We start from the raw sequence: 21,272 nt of genomic DNA, 5'->3' as shown, positions 1-21,272 counted from the left end.
AAAATGATAAGAGATGAAGTGGAGAGTTAGAAGGTTTATAAGTCTTTTTCTACTCATTTTTCGAGTAAGCTTTTTTTTCCTAGAAATCTTTGACATGATACTACACATGTTCCCAGTTTCTCAAACACCCTACTCTCCCCCTGCCTCCTCCATGCCTTTAAATATCTTGCTCTTTCAACTTGGATGCTGTTCCCAAAGTTCGTTGAGACTGAAAACAAAACACCTGACTTTTACTTCCAAGCCTTGGTTAATATGATGCCCTCTTTAATGTGTCCTTTCATCCGGGCAGGTTTAGCTCCTCTTTCCTCAGTGGTGCCTGAGAGCCCTAAAGCATGCTCTTCAGTCCCAGTACTTAAGTGCCAAGAGAATTCCCCAACTCACCCTTCAAAATTAAAACAAAGTAACTTTTTTTTTTAAATAAATTTATTTATTTTATTTATTTATTTTTGGCTGTGTTGGGTTTTCGCAGCTGTGCGTGGGCTTTATCTAGTTGTGGCAAGCGGGGGCTACTCTTCGTTGCGGTGCACAGGCTTCTCATTGCAGTGGCTTCTCTTGTTGTGGAGCATGGGCTCTAGGCGGGCAGGCTTCAGTAGTTGTGGTGCATGAGCTTCAGTAGTTGTGGCTCGCGGGCTCTAGAGTGCAGGCTCAGTAGTTGTGGCCCACGGGCTTAGTTGCTCCGCGGCATGTGGGATCTTCCCGGACCAGGGCTCGAACCTGTGTCCCCTGCATTGGCAGGCAGATTCTTAACCACTACGCCACCAGGGAAGTCCCCAAAATAACTTTTTGAATGTTGCTAAATATTTATTGATTGCCTAACATCATCAAGTTCTCTATCAGATGTTTTTTCTTTCCATTATGTGAATTCTTAGTTCAACGTCAATTATTTGGAGAAGAGGGCTTTATGTTTAAAGGACAGTAACTTTACCCCAGAAATCATCAAAGGCCATTGTTATGGTTCCCAAGCCTGTGGCAAGCAAGAAGGATTCAAGATACAGAAGACTCACGTTATGAAAATTTATGTTCTTTGTTTGTTAAAAGTAGTTGTATGATTATTTATAGTAAATTTCAAATGGTACTATGGATATTGACAAGAGGCTCTGACATAGAAAGAAAGCTATAAAATTCCCTCTTATCTGCAAGATACTGAATATATAGCATAATAAAGCCATTTATGACCATTATGAGCAAAGGTAATTATTAGAAGTTAGCAACTGATAAAATTTAGGCTGCATTTTCTCATATACCAGCGGAAAAAAAAAAGATTGCTGTTAATTTCAATAGCAACTTTAGCAAATGGGACTGGAGTTAACATAGGGTAAGTGATTTTTTTGCCGTAAGAGTGCTTTTTATACATAATATTAAGCAAAAATTATACTGCTTTGCATCACTATTCAAGTAAGATTGCGCTGGCAATTTATCTCCTTGCCTTCGGAAACATACTATCCCAATCTAAAATCTGTTTAGAAGACTGATCTAAAATGCAGATCTGATCATTGTACAATTTTGTTTAAAACCCCTCTTTGGTTTCCCCAAATCTTGGGGAAAAAAGTCAAAACTTCTTCCCTTCAATGCCTGTCAGTGTGACACCTGTGTACCTACCTTGCCACTTGCATTTCTTTTCAATATCAGAGAAACAGTTCTCTTTCCAGGACTACTGTAGTTTTGTAACTACACCTACTTCAGAAATTCAGGCTTTTGTGTGTGATATTCCCAGGGCTCATAAAGCTTATTCCCTCCTTCTTACTATCCTTTCTCCAACTCCCTATATTTTAATGTCAGCTGACATTTTATTTCCTTCAGGATTAGCAATCTGCTTTCCACACTAGCAATCTGTTATTTCCAGGATGGGAGAAATAAGCTCCCCCAGTATCTTGTGTGTGATCTCAGTTTAATTGTTGTCACGAGTACAATTTCCAGATTATACTTGCATATTTCCCCGTCTGTCTCCGGCATTGTTGCATGACATCCCATAGCTTTAGTTTTCGATTTTTAGCATACATATTTTTTATGATTCCTGACTCAGTCCCATTCCCAGAGATTTTGCTTAACTAAGTCTTAAATCATGCCTGAGTCATGAATTTAAAGGAAGCAAAAGAAGAAAGGAAGGAAGAACCAAAGAAGTATTTGAATATAGTTAATTGTATCAAATGTTTAGAACCACTGTCCTGAAAGGAATTCTGTAATCCTAATGCATTACTTTGTTCCTGGAACAGTATAAGAAGAGAAAAAAAAATCTGAAAAAAAAAAAAAAAAAAGACCTTCTTCAGTATAAGCATCAACTAGAAAAAAAAAATGATTGTGCTTCAATTGAATTAAAAATATTCAAAATATTAGATTATCTTATTTCCCACCTTTCTCCAAAACTCTGTGACCAACAGTGCCTACCATCTTTGTTGTTTTCAAATGTATCTTAATAAGACATGATAAACAAAGATAACACAATTTTTGATAAGGTCATTTGAGGGCAAACTGGTCACATGGATATAGGAGATCTTAGACAACAAGGCCAGTAATAAACCTCTACCCTGCTCCAGAGACCACAAAGTTCTGGAAATGTCCACGGGTCTCTAGTCCTATTATCACAGGCCACTAACAAATTGTCATCTCTCTAATTCTCATCAAAGTTCACCTGTCAAAAGCCCATTCCCCCAGGTTCTGTTTTGGCTTAGATAAGCAGCTTATGTTATAAATACAGAGGTAAAGTATATCAAAGACTTATGTAGGATACTTTCCTTATCCTACTTTTATTATCTCCTAATTCTACTTTAACAAGAAATTTCTGGACTTAGAGCAACTTAATGGAAATCAACACATCAATGATAACAATACAGGATGAGCTCTTGAGTTTTTTTTTTGTTTTAATTTTTATTTTGTATTGGAGTATAGTTGATTAACAATGTTTTGTTAGTTTCAGGTGTACAGCAAAGTGATTCAGTTATACATATACATGTATCAATTTTTCAAATTCTTTTCCCATTTAGGTTATTACCGAATACTGAGCAGAGTTCCCTGTGCTATACAGTAGGTCCTTGTTGGTTATCTATTTTATATATAGTAGTGTGGGGACTTCCCTGGTGGTCCGGTGGTAAACAATCCACCTTCCAATTCAGGGGACATGGGTTCGATCCCTGGTCATGGAACTAATATCCCACATGCCGCAGGGCAGCTAAGCCCACACGTCATAACTACTGAGCTCGCACGCCTCAACTAGAGAGCCTGCATGCTGCTGCAAACGACAGAGCCCATGCGCTGTGGAACCTGCATGCCACAACTAGAGAAGAGAACACCCACACACCGCAACTAGAGAGAAGCCCACATGCCACAACTAAGACCTGACGCAGCCAAAAATAAATAATCTTTTAAAAATTATAAAAAATAATAAAAAAATAAATATAGTAGTGTGTATTTTGAGAGGAAAACATTTCATGTCAACAGTTAGACAACATATATAGTCTAACTGTTGACTTGAAATGTCATATATATACATGTATATGGCCACAACTAAAATGTGATTGAATATTCTTAATTATTTATATCTGCAATTAATGAAATTAATTTTAAATCATGTATATATATCTTCTAGATCATTTAGTGTTTCATGTAACTGCATATTGGCTTTTTTGCATGGCACCATCACTTGGTATTTGGTTTGGCAGAAAAGTAACATAACAGAGCAGGTAGTACAATAACATGCTAGTCACCTTTTAGCCACCATGTAGAAGTTAAATTTAATTCCAATCTAGGAAACACTAAAATGTCTCAATTAACTTAGCATTGAGTAATTAAGAATATGAATATTTTTAATATAAAAACACCAGGATCGATTTTATAAAAGTTGTTTAAATATAATAACAATCAACATTAAAATAGATTATCACATAAAAGGCATACAGAGCATACTAATAAAATATAAAATATAATGATAATGTAATGATGATAATGTTGTAAGACTAAAATGTTTTAGAATTAGGAACATAAATTTATTTTCTAATATATTGTAAAATTAACATATTCCACAATGCAGTCACTGGCTTATCTTTTATTTTGCTAAAAACAACTCCAGAAGTATAATATTTAATTACAGCTATTCAGTAAACATTAAAACAGAAAAATATATCGACTTAATTTTTTCTGATGAAGTCATAATATCAAACAAATATGGCACATCTCTTAGAGATGGAAAATGAAAAAGAACAAAAATTGCATTCAATCATGGAGTAAAATTCAAACTCCTTGGATCAAAATACATTATTTGTCAGAGCTTGAGCAATTAATTGCTTTGTTAAAAACTTATGAAATTGAGAGGAAACTGCCTAACTCTAGTGCTTGATATTTTAACTGACACCTTTCACTATTCACCTTAAAAGAGACATTTCTGTGATTTTGCTTGCTTGTTGATTTGATTTTTAGTGTTCTCAAAAGTACTGTAGCCAGGTTACTGCAATTTCCTTTGGCAACTGGTAATCACATATTAGATCACTAAGGTCAAATGTTGCTACAGCCAGAGCTTATTAACTCTTAAATTTTTTTTTCTTCACACATATCTCAGTTCATATTCTGCAATAAACTACTGCAATTTAAATCCATCTCCTGTGATACAGGCCACCTTGCCCAAATACAAAAATGGCTCTTGGAATCAGATAAAAATTTGTTAAAATTATTAATCCAGAAAAGAGCTTTCAGTCACATTATCGTCAATCAGTAACCTAAATTCCCTAACCACTGTATTAAATAATTATGGCTTCCACTTGCTCTGTCACTCATAACTACTCCGCATTTAAAACACTAAAATTTCCAGGAAGAAATAGAAAATATGAACAGACCAATCACAAGCACTGAAATTGAAACTGTGATTAAAAATCTTCCAACAAACAAAAGCTCAGGACCAGATGGCTTCACAGGCGAATTCTATCCACCATTTAGAGAAGAGCTAACACCTATCCTTCTCAAACTCTTCCAAAATATAGCAGAGGGAAGAACACTCCCAAACTCATTCTACGAGGCCACCATCACCCTGATACCAAAACCAGACAAAGATGTCACAAAGAAAGAAAACTACAGGCCAATATCACTGATGAACATAGATGCAAAAATCCTCAACAAAATACTTGCAAACAGAATCCAACAGCACATTAAAAGGATCATACACCATGATCGAGTGGGGTTTATCCCAGGAATGCAAGGATTCTTCAATGTACACAAATCAATCAATGTGATGCACCATATTAACAAATTGAAGGAGAAAACCATATGATCATCTCAAAAGATGCAGAGAAAGCTTTTGACAAAATTCACCACCCATTTATGATAACCCTCCAGAAAGTAGGCATAGAGGGAACTTACCTTAACATAATAAAGACCATATATGACAAACCCACAGCCAACATTGTCCTCAATGGTGAAAAACTGAAACCATTTCCACTAAGATCAGCAACAAGACAAGGTTGCTCACTCTCACCACTATTATTCAACATAGTTTTGGAACTTTTAGCCACAGCAATCAGAGAAGAAAAAGAAATAAAAGGAATCCAAATCAGAAAAGAAGAAGTAAAGCTGTCACTGCTTGCAGATGACATGATACTATACATAGAGAATCCTAAAGATGCTACCAGAAAACTAATAGAGCCAATCAATGAATTTGGTAAAGTAGCAGGATACAAAATTAATGCACAGAAATCTCTTGCATTCCTATACACTAATGATGAAAAATCTGAAAGTGAAATTAAGAAAACACTCCCATTTACCACTGCAACAAAAAAGAATAAAATACCTAGGAATAAACCTACCTAAGGAGACAAAAGACCTGTATACAGAAAATTATAAGACACTGATGAAAGAAATTAAAGATGATACAAACAGATGGAGAGATATACCATGATCTTGGATTGGAAGAATCAACTTGTGAAAATGACTATACTACCCAAAGCAATCTACAGATTCAACACAATCCCTATCAAACTACAAATGGCATTTGTCACAGAAGTAGAACAAAAAGTTTCACAATTTGTATGGAAACACAAAAGACCCCGAATAGCCAAAGCAATCTTGAGAAAGAAAAACGGAGCTGGAGGAATCAGGTTCCCAAACTTTGGACTATACTACAAAGCTACAGTAATCAAGACAGTATGGTACTGGCACAAAAACAGAAATATAGATCAATGGAACAGGATAGAAAGCCCAGAGATAAACCCACACACGTATGGTCACCTTATCTTTGATAAAGGAGGCAAGAATATACAATAGAAAAAAGACAGTCTCTTCAATAAGTGGTGCTGGGAAAGCTGGACACCTACATGTAAAATAATGAAATTGGAACACTCCCTAACATCATACACAAAAATAAACTCAAAATGGATTAAAGACCTAAATGTAAGGCCAGACACTATCAAACTCTTAGGGGAAAACATAGGCAGAACATTCTATGACATAAATCACAGCAATGTCCTTTTTGACCCACCTCCTAGAGAAATGGAAATAAAAACAAAAATAAACACATGGGACCTAATGAAACTTAAAAGCTTTTGCACAGCAAAGGAAACCATAAACAAGACGAAAAGACAACCCTCAGAATGAGAGAAAATATTTGCAAATGAAGCAACTGACAAAGGATTAATCTCCAAGATTTACAAGCAGCTCATGCAGCTCAATATCAAAAAAACAAACAACCCAATCCAAAAATGGGCAGAAGACCTAAATAGACATTTCTCCAAAGAAGATATACAGATTGCCAACAAACACATGAAAGAATGCTTAACATCATTAATCATTAGAGAAATGCAAATCAAAACTACAATGAGATATCATCTCACACTGGTCAGAATGGCCATCATCAAAAAATCTACACACCATAAATGCTGGAGAGGGTGTGGAGAAAAGGGAACACTCTTGCACTGTTGGTCGGAATGTAAATTGATACAGCCACTATGGAGAACAGTATGGAGGTTCCTTAAAAAACTAAAAATAGAACTACCATATGACGCAGCAATCCCACTACTGGGCATATATCCTGAGAAAACCATAATTCAAAAAGAGTCATGTACCACAATGTTCATTGCACCTCTATTTATAAGAGCCAGGACATGGAAGCAACCTAAGTGTCCATCAACAGATGAATGGATAAAGAAGATGTGGCACATATATACAATGGAATATTACTCAGCCATAAAAAGAAACGAAATTGAGTTATTTGTAGTGAGGTGGATAGACCTAGAGTCTGTCATACAGAGTGAAGTAAGTCAGAAAGAGAAAAACAAATACTGTATGCTAACACATATATATGGAATCTAAGAACAACAAAAAAAATTCATGAAGTACCTAGGGGCAAGATGGGAATAAAGACACAGACCTACTAGAGAACGGACTTGAGGATATGGGGAGGGGGAAGGGTAAGCTGGCACAAAGTAAGAGAGTGACATGGACATATATACACTACCAAATGTAAAATAGATAGCTAGTGGGAAGCAGCCACATAGCACAGGGAGATCAGCTCAGTGCTTTGTGACTACCTAGAGGGGTGGGATAGGGAGAGTGGGAGGGAGGGAGATGCAAGAGGGAAGAGATGTGGGGATATATGTATATGTATAGCTGATTCACTTTGTTATAAAGCAGAAACTAACACACCATTGTAAAGCAATTATACTCCAATAAAGATTTTAAAGAAAAAAACACTAAAATTTCATTATCAAAAATTCTTCTCAAATAAACCACCCATCCTTAATATTTAAATTGTATATGCTGGATAAAAGTAACCTGTAGAGAATTTTCCCTTTATATCTGGGCAGAGGTCTCTCTGGGTATTTCAGAAAATACTTGATTCTACTGGTGGTTTGCTCTCATAGCTCTTATACATTGCTTGCATGACAAATTTCAACTTCTTTTCTTTCCTCTTAGTACTACAGATTTTTAAGTAAAATGCACACCTGAACATTGCCTTACAGTTGCATCTAGCCACTACTCGTTTTTAATTCCACAATTTTATAATTAAATATTTCAGGTAGGGCACTTTCGATTTTAAGTTTCAGAAATTAACTTCAGCTGGCTTAAGGAAAACAGGCCATCATTTAATGTATGAAAGGATGTGTCATATCAGGACAGAAAAGCAGCTGGGGCTTAGGAAGGATTGTAAACAAAACAAGGATTGTAAACAAAAAAGAAAAACAGAACATGGGAGTTTGCTTTTTAATTTCTCATTCTTTTGAGTTGGCTTCATTCAGCTTTTCTAGCACAGCAGTGTTCTGTTATTTAATCCACATGACAAGAAAAATGGAATCATCCAATTCTAGGCAGGTAGAAGGATTTTTTTTTTTTTTTTCTTTTTCTCCCTTGGTCCCAATCCTAAATTTCCAAGGCAGGGGCTCTGAGTGACCAGCCTGGGTCAGGGACTCCTCCAATGCACCAGCTCCAAGGGGGCCACATTTCACAGCAACATGACATGCTTCATTCTAGATGTAAACTTCTGGCCTTTCCCCTTGACCAGAACTAAGCATGGTAAATAGGGACCAATTTTCTGAGCTGAAATTTATTCTCAGAAAATGAAAAGAAATTGAAAAGTAGAACAGTTATCAAAGAAAAAAAAAACAGAGAAAATGGGACCATAGAAAACAGGGCAATGTATAAACAACAGACTTTATTAATAGTTAAACCTATATTCACATCCTGGATATGCTATTTTATAGTTGCAGGTTGCATGGCATTTAATTTATTTGAGCATCATTTCCTCAATTGTACAAAAATAATACTATCTCCTAAAATTGTTTTGGGGATTAAATAGCATGATGCATATAGGTTTTTTGGCTGATACAGTACATCAATTCAGTGTGTCAATAGGGCTGGTCCTGCTAATGTTTCAGGTCTCTAAGTCTATGAAATCTCTTTAGACAATCATTCCCAGATTATCGGACTCCTTACTTTGCCTTTTCTCTTTAAATTATGTCATCTCTCTGTATCTTTACTTATTAGCTACCTCTTCCATCAGATTGTAAAGTTCACGAAGCAGGGTCTCTGTCCAAATTGTACACTAATGTAGTCCCACTTTCTGGAACAATGTCTAAAAAATACAAATTTTTTTAATGAAGGAAATGTGTACTAAGTACATAATGGTCATTATATTTCAGTGAAATTGTAGAGCATATAGTTCAACTTCCAGATCTTTGAATACAAAGAAGTATTCTTTAATAAAATTCTGATAATTTTCATGGGACTTCTTAAGGTTTTAAATGTAAAGAGACTGTTTGCTAATAAAAAAGAAAAAGAAAAAAATAATTAGATTAGAGAATGGAGTCAGTATGATCTCCATTATTCCAAAGATATAAGAAGTACAATAAAATATCTAAAAATGTTTTCTTTTTCTATCTTCTAAACCAAAGGAGATATTTCTGGGTGTTGATTTCATGCAGAAATTTAAACTGATTTTGTAGTTTTCTGAACTCTATATGTTCTCAATATGGAGTATGTAGTACTAGTTTATATTGGAATAAACGTTTTGTTTTAAATGTAACACAGTATATTTGAAATAATGTTGTAATCCACATAAAGCTATTAAGTCATACAATCAATAAATTGTAAGGGATTAATTGAGCTGCTATGAGTCCTTGCCCACCAGATAAGATGAAACGAGTATACCAATAGGAAGCAAGAATATCTATCATTAAAGGATGGGTAAGCATTTTTTAAATGGAATGAAAAAAAGAGTATTGGAGTGGAGGTAAAAATAGGAACTAAGACAGAGAAATAAGGCACATGTGAGCACTGACATGTAGACAATATTACCTATAATTGCGTGAAAGACTAGTTATCCTCTCCTGGAATGTGAAAGATCCATTCCAGAATGTTCTCTAAGTTTCTCTTTAGCAGGGTAACTCAATGATTCTATATTTTTAAAGCCCACAAAAAACTTGATGAGATTAGAAAATGCACAAATGCCTGACAAACAATAAGAGAATGTGAGAAATTAGTGAAGCAACTGTTTCTTCGTACTTACGAAGTCAATCATGCATAAATATTGCAAAGCGAATTTACTTACCATCATGGTATCCAACTTCATTCTTTATTCTTTCTGAATCTGATCTTCAAACGCCATTCTTTTTCATGTTCAGTACGGTTATCCTGAAATGTTCCTATCTTGTTCTGAGAAGTGAGGCTTTAGGATAAAATTCATTGGATCTCCATCTGCAGTTTTCAAAAGCAGATGTGGAAGAGGAAGACGTGATGGAATCAGCCTTCAGAAATGTATGACCTAAATGGAATGGAATAAATATACACTACTTGAAAAACATACATTGTACAAATAGACATGAAATATAGGCACAATTTCTGATGTTACATGTAATCATATACCAAGGCTATTTCATGATAAAGTTCAAATTATGCTAATTGTATAATGGAAAGAAGAACAATTGCATTAAAAATACTTTATAATGGGAAATGTCTTGGCTTTATTAAAAAGGTATAATAAAGTTATTTAAAATTATATACTATCCATGCAATGTATAATATATAATGTATATAAAGCAACAAATTGTTCTCATAGTCTGAGAATATTTTTTAATTAAAAAACACAGTCTCTCCTAAAAAGAGAACACATAATGTTATTGAGACTTTTTTTTTCAAAGTTATTCTCCACTCTACCTGTACAGAATGACAATGTATGCTAAGGCATGAAGATTAAAAGAGGCAATGTCTACAAACATTCCCTGGAAAATGCTCTAAAAAGAAAAGAATGTGATTTATATTAAGAAGTGTTGGAGGACACCATCAAAAAGATATGATCACCAGTTGACCCAAGAGCTGGACCTTGTGAACTGAAGGCTCCACGACTCCCTCTCCTGTCCTTGGAAGTTGCATTCTGCTGGCCTTCCCCGTTCCCAGAAGTTGCTCCAGGATAAAGCCTTGAAACAGAAATGTGTTCAGACCATCTGGACTGGGTACCTGACTGAGCCCAGTTAAGGCCTCTATATCAACTTTGAAGATGTGCTGTGCAGGTGGGGAAATGTACTCTTCTTGTGGCTGCCTAAGAGAACCCTGGTAAGTAAGTTTCCCTTTTTATTAAACACTGCTGCCTATCAATCTGGAGCGGTCTTTGTTTGCTCTCTCCCTGCCCTCCAGGGCACCCCTACCCTCTCCCCCTACCACTGCCAATAAAGGGGTTGGTTTTAGATTACACTGAAGAAGATCCCTAGGAGGCTGCAAACCAGTAAGAATTTAAGGTAATGCAGTGAGTTAGACATGAAACAGCTAAATATTGGTAATAAGAACAAAGTTACACTATGTTTGAAAAATGGGAATGTTTCTTTGGAATATCTAAGTCAACATTCATTTTAAGCAGACAGAAACATGTGTCGAGATTATCTCTGTTCTGCCAGTACTATTTTTCCAGAAATAATAATTAGCAAGCCCCAAACTATATTTACACTAACCAAGCTTTCATTTAGGTCTTTTACAAAGACAGTATTAGAATAAAAGAAGCTTCAGGCAATTCTATTATAATAACCGATGTCTCCCAAGATGTGCTGATGTGCAGGTTACAACATTCTGATCGTAATTTCTAATGCATTACAGGAGAGCATGGACTCTTGAGAATCAGATGAAATTCTCTTTCATCTAGATTACATTTTCTCACTGTCTCAATGTGCCTGATATGAACTGACACAGCCATAAATATGTTTATATGAATGGCACGCTGTCATAGTTAGATAGAGAAATATATAGCCCTGTGGGAAAAATAATTTCAGATACTTTTCAAGTGCTTTTTTGTTGTAACAGTAATTCTTGCAAATCACATAGTAGGGTATATAAGATAACAATTCTGCCTACAGGGTTAGTGAACTGTGTATTCTTCGGGAAGATTGAAAATTTGTGTTCAGATCGTACCTAAAGGTAGTATGTAGGATAATTTAACTTTCTGGAGGTTTATAGATCTCCAAATTCCCTACACTACCTCCTGAGAAAGAAACCAAGTGCTCTTGCCCTTCTAATAAATTATAAATGTACCAGTGATCACTGAATGTATACCCAATTAACTAGAGAAATAGGCTCACAATATTCTAAATTTATACACAGAGGACATACATAACTGTGCTGTGGAGAGAGAAAATGCGAATTTCAATAGCCTTCATTGGGTTGTTATCAACACTAATGAAGTTAAAATGTATCAAGTACTTAGAGCAGTGCCTGGCACTTAGTAAGTACAACACAAGCTGTTGACAATTTGAAAGAGTTAATACATGAAAGTTACAAATACCTTCAAAATTATTACGTTACCTGCACAAATAATTGCATAAAATTTATTTCATATTTTGGATATGGCTTTCCCTTTGTTCTTTTACTTTGTCTAAATAAATAGTGGTGTTAAGTATGATTGAGCCCTGTGATTGATTTGATTCACTAAATGTATTATTCAGGTTTCTCAAACAGCAAGATGGTATTTGGAGGACTTTGCCATGTTGTATGACTATTCAAATTGCTTAAATATTTTAGTGTTGTAAATGCAAGTTGTAGCACTGGAGATATATTTTATATCCAGCAACTTTTCAAGGTAATTTTATGTCATACTCCTGACCACTGTGCTTGCTCTATTTCTCAACAATTTTAAACTTGCCATTATGTAAAGCTTGATTAAAACATCAACTCCATCATAAACTGTTCTCCAAATTCTATACTAATTTTCCTCTTTCTTAAACTCAGTGCTAAATATAAAGGTGGTCTGAATATTTTTGAAAAACTTGTACATTTCCTTATCGAATCTCTTATTTCATTTCCACCTTTGCTCAAAAAATCCAAGAAAGTCTGTAGGAAAATTTGCAAATGGACTCTAGAATTTATAAGAAATTTCAAAAATCCAAAAATGTCAAAGGAAATCTTGATGAAAGAAGAATAAATTTGTACATAATTTATTGAATTTCAAGATATACTATGTGTGCAGTAAAGGATAAGCCTTGCCCAAAGTAAGGTTTGGCCCTTTGTCCTCATGTCTTAGTGGGTAAGCACTAACCCTGCCTGATAAAGTGTCTTTGTTTACCTGGAGGTCTTGGGCCATGCTACTTAATCTATGTTAACAATATGATTTATAGTGGGGGTCTTGGGCCACTTGGTGTCAGCTCCACCTCTGGAGGAGTTGGAGACTGAAATCACCTATGTGGGTGGTCAGCCATGTCTATAGGACCAAGCCCCAATAAAAACTATGGACACCAGGGCTTGTATGATCTCTCCTCATTGGCAATACTCCAGGAGAATGGCCAGATATCATTACTAGAAGAAATACAGGATGTTTGCATCACTCCTCTGAGGCATGGCAAGAAGGCTTATGTCTGTTTTGTCCTGCACCCTACCCAATATGCCTTTTCCTATTGTTTATAATAATCTGTATCCTTTCACTGTAATGAACTGGAACCATGAGTATAACAATTCTTCTGAGTTCTGTGAGCGTTTCTATTATTTATGAGCCTGAGGGTTGTCTTGGAGACCTCCTTAACTATATGGTAATTGTGGATTTGGTGTGAAATAGAGAAAAATAGATCAATGAAACAGAATTCATTGTGTAGTCCAATATGGTAGCCTCCAGCCACATGTAGCTGTTGAAATTTTAAATTTAATGAATTAAAATGAAATAAAACTAAATATTCAGTTCTTCAGATGCATTATATACATATCAAATACTCAACAGCATATGGCTAGTGGCGATTGTATTGGACTACACAGATATAAAACATTTCCATCATCATAGAAAATTTTATTAAATAACACTCAAGTAGAGAGTCCAATAAAAGACACAATTAGGTAGATATTTGTTTTGGTAAATTTTACATTAAAATTTGAGAAGTAAAACTATAAAACTTCTAGAAAATCACATGTGAAGCTATTTTCATGTCCTCAAGTACGGAAAAATTTCTTGAAAGAGGACAGAAATACTAATTATTAGTGGAAGCTATAAGTAATTGTGTTGCATTAAATAAAAATTCAGTTCATCGAATGACACCATCAATAATGAAAAAGGAAAGTTACAGAGTGGGTGAACACATTTTTAATACATGTAATTAACAAAGAGCAAATATCTAGAATATAAAAAAGAAATTCTAAAAAATGAAAAGACAAACAATCCAGTAGAAAAATAGCTGGGACTATTCGGCATTTCACAGAAGAGGCAATCCACATAGCCAATACACATACAAAGTGTACTAAACCTCAATAGTAATCAGGGAAATGCTGTATAAAAAATACAGTGAGATACTACCATACACCCTAGAATGGCTATATAGGAAAAACTAAGTGCGTCGGGTATTGGTGAGAAAGTGGAACTACTGGAAATTTCATATAGTGCTGGAGAGACTGTAAATGGCTAAAATGATATTTAGAAACTCTTTGAGATCATTTTCCATGTAAAACAAATGCATACATGATGACCCAACAATTCCTTACCTGGGAATATATAAGTGACAATTATACTTCCATGTGCATCAAAGAGATATACAAGAATATTCATTGCAACATTATCCTTAATAGCTCAAAACCTGGAAACAATCCTATTACCCATCAGTAGTGGACTAAAAAACTGTGGTACATAGATACCATATAATAATAAATATAAATGACTACTGCTGCATGCAACATGTGGATGAATTTTAATATTATTTGCTATATTGCAAACAATATTGTGCTATAGAGGTTAGATCCAAAAGAATATGTTATATATTTTTGCATATAAAGTTCATTAAAGAAGAAACTAATTTACACTGTTAAAAGCCAGGATGATGGTTTTCTTTGAGAAAAAGAAGAGTATGGATTTTGGGAGGCTGCACACAAGGGTATTATATATTGCTGGTCCTGCACTATTTCCTGATCTGGGGGGTAGTTATAAAATACATTTACATTGTAATAATTCATCAATCCGCACACATGATTAAATGTCCTTTTATGATGCAGAATACACTTTAATAAAAATGATTTTAAAATCTTATAGTCTAAGTAAAAAGGAGTGTAACATCTGTTTGATGATAATTATATACATTCTGGAGAAATACTAGTCCAGTTTTAACATGCTAAAATTAGGTGAAACAATATGATTCTGGATAACCTTAGCAAATAAAACTAAAAATTAATTATTAATAATGACTACTTAAATATTTAAGGTACCTTAATAAATTGTCCAATCAGTTTAAACTAAATTTAAACTAAGCAGCTTACCTAATTCATTCATTCATTCATTCATTCAGTGAGTTATTTATTGAGCACCTACTAAATGCTAATTACTGAATTATATATAGAACACAATAATAAATTAGACTGACACTGCACATTTTAGTGAATTTAACAATATAGAGGAAATAGAAGAAAATTTAACTCCTTTAGGTCCTTAATGGAGATTATTATAAATCCACCGCATGTTTATCAACCAATGTATTATTGATATATTTATTACAGTTTAAAATAAGAAAGTCATAAGCGATTATTTGCTCTGGTAAAAATATTTAAAAGTTCATTATTTCAGACATGCCAATTTCAACTTGAGCAGTGCCATTTTTGCTGCACAATCAAGACAGCTCATGACCTAAGATATATGATAGGCATGGGCTTACTGTGTCAGCCACTGAATTGATAGCCAAGGACAAAGGAATGAACAAAACATTCCATGATCCTCACGGAGTTTACAACCTGGTAGTTTATATACACATTTGACAAAAAATAATAAACATAAATATAAAGCTACAATATTGATAAATGTTATGAAACAGAAGTTTGCTGTGAAAGCACATAATAAGAATGTGTACTGATACTCGTGCTAATACTAATGGTGAAAAAAGAAAAATTCCTTGAATTTCTCAGTGTTCTAGTAAAAAGTGCTAGCTTCCTAAAACATTTTTGCATACCGTGAGATGTGTGGACAATTGTCTAGTTAATTGCTCTGATCCAAAAGTGTAGTAAAATGTCTTTTTTTTTTTTTTTCCCTGGAGAGGCCCAAACTGTTATAGCCGTGAATAGGTCCTTAAGTTAAATACATGAGGTGCCTAGGGAGACGGGAACTTTATCTTCTTAGGATTTATATATAAATGAGGAATGAGGCCCAGACACTTGGAAATAACTCTGGGTCTTAAAAGCTGAGACGCACAGAACTATCAGACACAGAGATTCTACTCACATCTCAAAGGGCTCAAGGAAGGAGGAGAGCTTTTCTGGTGGAGAGGTAAATTTATAAGCAGAGGGAGATAATTTACTCATGGTTTGCTATAGGATTTCCAGTCATTCATGCAGGAAAATTCCCATCACTGGCTCACATGACATCCCCTTAGGGGTAAAGACTGGTGGAGGAGGGGGGAACACACATACATTTGCTGTGAAGTAATAATAAATCTGTCTTTGATCCGGTACAGCTTGTGTGTGCATTCTGGATAAAATTAATAAAGGTGAATATTAAAAGTCCAGTACTAATACTAAAACTAAAACTTTGTGAAAGGTTTAATGTGCCAGGCATGCATGTTAAGTTCTTTACGTGTATTAAATCACTGAATATCTGCAGCAACAATCTTAGTTACCATTTGTATCACCCAATTTACATATGAGGAAATAGAGGCAGAGAGAAGGAAAATGGCTTGCCTAATGTGACCATCTCATAAGTAGTCTTTAAAAGAAAAAAGATTCTGGGCTTCCCTGGTGGCGCAGTGGTTAAGAATTCTCCTGCCAATGCAGGGGACACGGGTTTGAGCCCTGGTCTGGGAAGATCCCACATGCCTCGGAAGAGCTAAACCTGTGCGCCACAACTACTGAGCCTGCGCGCTAGAGCCCGCGAGCCACAACTACTTAGCCCGCGTGCCTAGAGCCTGTGCTCTGCAACAAGAGAAGCCACCGCAATGAGAAGCCTGCACACAACAATGAAGAGAAGCCCTTGCACAGCAACGAAAACCCAACACAGCCAAAAATGAATAAATAAATTAATTAATTTTAAAAAAAGATTCTGATTTCAAACGCCACGTGATTAAAATCAGTGGTGTAGATTGAAAAGACCTCCTTGAGAATGTTTCATTGAAGATGGTACTTGAAGAAATAAAACAGATGTAAGTGGTAGAGATGTTGCTCCCAGCAGACAGAATATCACCTGCAAAGACATTGAGGCCACAAGAGTTTGACATATTTTAAAAAAGAAAGAAAATGTTGAAGACTGAGGAAGAAAACTACGAATTATTGTAGAGCTTCTGACAAGTTAGCATTGAGTTTCTTATTTTTCAGCCCCCTACTAAGAATCATGTACAAGCATTTTTGCTGTAACACTATATGGGTATTCCTGAATAATCTCACATTTTGCTGAATTGCACACTAATATAGGAAATTCGACTTTGAAAAAAAGAGAGAAGATTAGAAGTAGACCACTTAAAATTCATGCATCTCTACAACTATTCCGCCCTATAAAAACAATGAGAATCCAAATAAAAACAGCAGCACAGGTAGCTCCCTGCTGGCATTCACACCCAACATCCATCTTTAGTAGACTTAAAACCTGAATTCTGCTTCCTCCATCAAATGTGGGTCCTCAAGGGGATTCACATCCAAAAGGGACCACTGTCGTCAACATTTTAAACTATCAGATCCCAGATGTGTACTGCTCTTTCATCATTTTTTTTAACATGGAGGAAATGTTTTCACATTGTCCTCATCTGTGCTCTCAGCTTCCCAAAATAACTTAACATAGTAGAATCAAAGATCTTGAAGCAAAAAAACAGTTCATATTTCTATGAAACAAAGGCGCTTCTGTAGGATATTTAGCTTATTCCTAAGGTTTTCATGTTATGTACTTTCCTTGTAAATAAGCTTGTCGACCCGAGCTTTAAAACATCAATGTCCCTGAAAAAAACATATACAACAACTTGACTTCTGAATTATACTAATATTATTCCCTATTTACCAATCATGTGTGAGCTAATTTGCCTTAGAGTAATATACTTTCTGGCAGAGTAGATTGGACTCAGAATAAGTCTTACATGTTATTAGTCATTTATAAAATAATTTATGTATTAGGAAATTACAGCCTTTTAAATTTTTATGACTGATGGTTTATTTTCCAGATAAAATTTATGTTATTACTCACTAATGGATCTTTCCTCAGCCAGATGGGAACTGTTGTAATAATTTCACGTCTTTGTCCTTACTCTTTATTCTGAGTTTAGTTCTCTTTGTTTACAGAGATAAATTCAGTGAACTTCTCAGATCCTCTGTTTGTTCATTTGTAAATTGAGGAGGTTCAAAATGATAGGTATCTTCTACATTTTGACCAATTCCGGCCCAAGCTTAGAAGAGGACAAATACATTTAGTTTTTGAACTCACATTCTTTAGGAAAAAATTGTCCAAATTATATATGTTTAATATAGGTGTTTTAAATTATATATGTTTAGCTTTATATATATATATATATATATATATATATATATATATACATATATATATGTATACATATTTGATCTGAACAATAAAAGTGGTGGACATTCCTTCTAATCCATTTGTAATTGCATAAATGTATCTCGGGGGGCTCCAAGGAGCTCCAGTTCTTAATGTCTCAGCACAGAAAGAATTCAGCGAGAGGCAAAGTGATAGATAAGAAGTGATTTATTAGAATAGGATGCTTGTGAGGCTTACAAGCAGGTGGGCGAGAGGGTTCCATGCTGAGAACTTAGTGGGCTACAGTTTTATAATCAAAGGAGAAATGGGGATGGGGAGAAGACCACTTTCTTTCTCATTCTTGAGTAGACGTCAAGCTTCTATCATCAACTCCTCCTCCTCATCTGGCGGGGGAATTTTCTTGTCCCTACATAGTCAAGCGGGGACTGTCATGGCGCTATTTAAATTAGCAGAAGGGTGGTAACATGCTAAAAATGGTAAACCATCTCAGGTTTTAGTATAATGTCACCTTTTCCTTATATTTTTCTTTTTAGTGCATGCAGAGGATCATGTCTTAGGAATCATTAACTTACTGAGCTCACTGGGCAGGATGTAGATCTCATACCACCATTGTTGTATTGTTTTGGGGCATGTCTCATGCTTCTGTTACATGGTTTTGTTGCTAAGCAAGCCTGTTTGGTTTTGTGGTTAAGCAAACCTGCTTTCTTGAGGGATCATTAACTTACAGGGGTCTCCCATACTTTTTTCTTTACTTACAATCCCCTAGTGGGATTAACTATTTAATTAACTACTTTGTCCCTTTACTCTGTCCCTATCAAATTTGCTTAGAACAAGGTCTAAGAAGGTCTTCCATTTCAGTTAGCTTATAATCCACACTCTTCACCATGGTCTTTTTATTTTGTAGATAGTGAAAATTATTTTAAGAAATTAGCACGTATTAGATGAACCACAAGAAACCAAGGAAGTGTAAAAAAGTTCCTGAACTTTCTGGGATATTTGCTGTTTTAAAGACATCTCAGATATCACATGTATGTTTCCTCCTAAATTAAAATGTAAAATACTCAGGAATATTCTGACTTTTTCTTGATTAAAATGTTGGTATATTCCTTAATCTAGAGCTTTCCTTACAATGCTGGGATATCTCAAAGCACCAGTAATGAATTGTAAGTCCCAGAGGGAAAAACAAAAATGAAATGGTGTTGCAAACACCTATCCTATTATAAGATGCATAAGACACTTGCTATGAAAATGCATACAGACTTTTTAATGTCTTTTTCAATTACACTGTGCATCATTTAATATATTCACTAAATGTCATTCAGTTATAAATAATGAAAAGCAAAGAAGTGCTCATTGTCAGTATTCCATGATATTCTTTTATGCTGATACAGATTTATGTATTTTGGTTTAACAAAAATTTTTAAATATATAAAATATTGTAGAATTTCTAATAACATGAGAAAAGGAAATTTGCCATTTGCCACAAAATATGAGGGTGCCTCCTATATTATGCCAATGGTTATAGGAATGATTTGCATCTAATGTTAACATTCCATTGAGACTATGGGTTTTTTCATATTAAAATAATAATGCAAAAAATTTAATTTAATTTAGTGAAATTTTGTATTGAAGCACTTCCTAGATACTTCTGAGAGGAATAAAATACTCTAAAGTAATGAGCATATTATGTTGCAAATGCAAAATACTGGAAAAATAATCATCTAACTAAGAAGGTGGGCAGAGGCACCAGTTGGTATTTTTTATATAATAATTGATTATTCATCCATCCAACAGTACTGAGCTGAAGTCCTCCAGGAACTCCCTTCATCGGATTTAGAAGACCTTATTTTGGGATCTCCTAATACTCTGCATAGCTCCCTCCCAGTCCTTGTAGTTTACTCCTATTATGCATTTAGTTGCCTTTCTTTCTTTCTAGACTCTTAACTTCTAGATGGTAAAGAAAATGCCTACATTATCTGATTGTTGCTAGCACCTTAATCCTCTGTGCCTTTCAAAGAGTACTCTCTCAACATATACGCACTACTATATATAAAATAGATAACCAACAAGGACCTACTGTATAGCACAGGGAACTATGTCTAATATTTTGTAATAACATATAAGGGAAAAGAGTCTGAAAAATATATATATACATATGTACATATATACATATATATACACCCACACATATATATATGAATCACTTTGCTGTACACCTGAAACTAACACAACATTGTAAATCATCTATACTTTGTCAACTGAAAAAAAAGCACAATGTGAGAGTTGTAAGTTAAGTTTTATTTGGGGCAAAATCAGGACATAACCTGGGAGACAGCATTTCAGATAGATCTGAGAAACTGCTCCAAACAGGTAGGGGAGGGGAGGTCAGTATTTCTGTGGTTTTTGTGAAGGGGGAGTACATGCAATCGAGCACATATTGTTTTGCAGAAGGTTGCTGCTAGTCTTGTGAAGGTTATTGCTAGTCACGAGGAGCAGACATCACCATGAAGGATTTTAGTGCTTTTCTAGATATGAGGAGATGCAAGAATTGGGCTCATAAAACCTTCTCCTGAAAATATCTATCTGAAGACTTGTTGTGCAAGTTTTTCCCAGAGCACAGAGTGTCTCATTTCTGCTCTCCACCCTGAGCTCCTTTCAGAGAGCCGTTGAAGCTCAGCAGCTGCAGCTGCTCATAATTTGATCCTTGTAGAGGTAGATGGCAAGTGCCAATCTGTAGGAGATAACTTCAATTAAAAAAAAAAAAAAGCTGATTTAAAGTCAAAAACAAAACAAACAAGAAAAACAAAGAGTTTTACCCCCTTAGAATAGCATATATATAGACATGTATGGAGATAGTTTATTGCAGAGAAAAAGAGTATTAGAGTGGGTGTCT

This window comes from Balaenoptera physalus (assembly GCF_965194825.1).
Source record: "Balaenoptera physalus genome assembly, chromosome: 1".
Taxonomy (NCBI): Eukaryota; Metazoa; Chordata; class Mammalia; order Artiodactyla; family Balaenopteridae; genus Balaenoptera; species Balaenoptera physalus.
Note: the sequence above shows the minus strand (reverse complement) of the source record.